The sequence below is a fragment of the Seriola lalandi genome, unplaced genomic scaffold (genome assembly GCF_002814215.2).
Source record: "Seriola lalandi dorsalis isolate HSWRI2012SDOR001 ecotype SW California unplaced genomic scaffold, Sedor1 jcf7180002054694, whole genome shotgun sequence".
NCBI classification, from domain to species: domain Eukaryota; kingdom Metazoa; phylum Chordata; class Actinopteri; order Carangiformes; family Carangidae; genus Seriola; species Seriola lalandi.
The window spans coordinates 1,760,656-1,763,858 of record NW_019525247.1 but is presented as its reverse complement, the minus strand read 5'-3'; positions in this window follow the sequence as shown (position 1 = coordinate 1,763,858).

Genomic DNA, 3,203 nt, shown 5'->3' with positions numbered 1-3,203 from the left:
TGTCTCTGCCTTTAAATGCATGTCTCTGTGTCTCCCCACAGTGCCCAGTGCAAAGCAGTCTTTTTTACTGTGAAATCAAGCGTTTCCCAGCAGATTGTGAGCATGAGCGCTGGTGTGCCAAACAGGCCAGTTACATGAACCCTGAGGCCCAGCTGGCAGAGCTGCTGTTCAGCTCTGCACCAGGTAGAGGCACATACCGGTACAGAGACATCTCCTCTCTATCCTGTGGCTCGTAAGTGCTAATACTATAAAAATTCTGTCAATTAAGTAACATAGTAATAATAGTGACAAAAATCCTCCTTGGGTATTACTCTTTACATGTTAGGCGCTCGAAAATTCAAGATGACTGCCATTTCTGACAAGGAAATGTTATTTTTTGTGGTGTTGAATGAAACATTTTAACAATGTAGAAGGTGAATTAGGTACACTGTAAAAAATGAAATGAAAGTATATTTCAGCAAAAATGTTACTCACAACAAACCTTTGCTAACCAGCCTGACACTAGCGTGTTAGACTAGCGAGCTTATGTTAATACAAGTTAATTGTCGACTCTTACTGAACTTTTGGTTCATCATTTATTATAAATGAATGATGAACCATCAACCATTTTTCACATTACATATTAGAAATGTCATGGTTTGCTATGGCAGACACTTTTTGTTAGTTGTGTTTTGGACTTTTGCACTTCCTGTTTTATTTTGTAATTGGTTTCCATGTGTGTCAGTGTTTTTGCTTCCTGTCTTGGTCCTGTGTCTGTGGTGATTGTCTGCCCCGCCCTAATGTGTTTCACCTGTGTGCAATCACCTTTGCCTCCTGTGTCTATATAGTCTTTGTGCTTCCCTTTGTCTGTGTCGGTTCGTCTGTTGTTTTTCGCTGTTGCTGTTGTCTTCATGTCTGTTCATGTCAGGTTCACGTCTGGATTTTTTGTTAATTAAACATTCTGCACCCCATTCCCCTGTGTTGACTGCATTTGGGTCCAACTTACCACACATCCTGACAAGAAATGGCACCAATAAAGCTCTGAGGAAATGTAATTGTTGTGAATTTGACATCCTCATGGTCTAAAAAATAAGATTCAATTACAACATCATTGAAATCTGTCCCGTGGGTTAAATTCTGTGGTAAAGTGTTTTTCCGAAACTAGAAACTGAAAATTTGAAATTTCAAGTGGCTAGTGGGACTTTTCAAATGAATGGATCCAGAGGGATAAACATACTCATTTTGGTGTTTGTATCCACATTTGAAAGATTATTGCAGTTATATCAGAAATGATAAAAAATGAGGAATTAATAACATTAATGCAGTGGATTCCATAAGTGTGCAGAAGAAAACATAAAAACATTTATTAAATATAAATTATTTACAGAAGTACAAAAACTCTTCTTTTCATACTAGCAATACCGCAGTACAGATCCAATCCTGTATTACGGTCACATATAATTTTATTTGATGATGGTAAATTTTACAGAAAGTCAGCTAAGAAATGAATCCAACATAAATCCATGTTTACCTTATTAATTTACACAGCATTACAAACAGTTGCCTCATACACATAAAATGTTAGAATATCTGATGGTTGGTGTACTCTATGGTATATATTTAATCAAATGACCAACTCTAGCACATGTACATCCATGAATATTTCACAGACAATAACAGCAACATTTCAAGTGCAAGATATCACAGGTTTTTATATAAACTTTAATATATCTTGGCCCAAAATTAAAAAATAAAAACATTTCAGCACCACATGAGTTGTGACACCTTCACAGTTTTACATTTCACAGACCCTCCTCTGGTGCATGCAACGAATGAATCACTTCCTGTTTAGTGCTAATATGCAAATGTTAGCATACTAACAAGCATAGAGTTTAGCATGCCAACGTTTCATATAGTGCTACTCTCAATGTTCCATGTTGAGCTTAATACATAATGGTTGTTAAATGTTGCATTGTCGTTGTGAGCATGTTAACATGTACATTAGCACGGCCTCACACACACACACACACAGTTAGTTTTACAGGTGTTGGTAATGCTAAGCTAGGCTAATGACATCCTTACTCCAGCTCTGTAACGAGTCTGATATTGATCTAATGACCTCAGTCTCAGAAAGAGATCTGCTGTAGGTTTAACTTTAACAACTTATTTTAGTTTATGATGTTACTATCAGTCTAAAACACTCAGTTAAAACTATGATTGACCTCTTCAACTGTGGCTGACTGTGCCCCCTTGTGTATCCATGCCAGTTTCTGAGGGTTCTAGTCAGGGGGTGATGAACAAGACCACTGCCTCCCCACCACCCATCTACACCTCCCACTGCCCACTCCACATCAATGAAGGAGACTACATGACTGCCATGGTGAGGAGTTTTAAATCCTATCTTGACATTATTATTTTGTATTAAAATTTGGGTTAGCTGCTGCTTTCACTGGGTAAAACGACAAACGTCACTGGCAGCAGATTAGATCAGCTGTAGATAATTCATATAAATTGGCATGTCTTAAATGGGCTGTTGTCTGGTAAATACATTCACACAAAGACACTGTGTGCTTTTATAGCTCAACAACAGCAACAGAGTGGTGACTCTTCATCACTGACAGAGGAAATCCCCAGTTTAACTCTAATGCAGATCATATCAATATTTGAAGCTTAAGAGTTCTGTATTGGACCTACAGTGAGAAAAAAATATGTGACAGTTAGACAACAATACATCAGTGTGTCAGATATATATTTAGTCATCATTTCATACTGGATCTTGTTATTCTGTTCTTGTTCTTGGTTTAGCTGCAGGTTTTGAACATGAACTTTGTTTCTGCTTCCTCAGCTGATAAAACATTTCATATCTACTTTAAGTTATAATCTGTAAATTTTGCACAGTAAAATGTCTAAAAACAACTAGGCCTATGTTGTATATGTTGTTGAGTTGCGTTCTTACATTTTCCCAAATGTTTCTATCAATTCTCATCCAGAGATATCTGGAATTTTAACAATGGTAATAGTATATGTCATTGGTTGTCTGTCAATGACATCATATCCTCTATGATCATGTGTCAGTGTGTTTGTCTGACAGAAGCTCAACATTGACTTTTATCTAGTTTTAAGCCACATACACTTTTTACACCTTGGTGGTTTTCAGCTCTATATTTGAACCAGATGAAGGATTTTAATCATCGGACGTCTGGATCTGAAGTTATCAGAGAAAC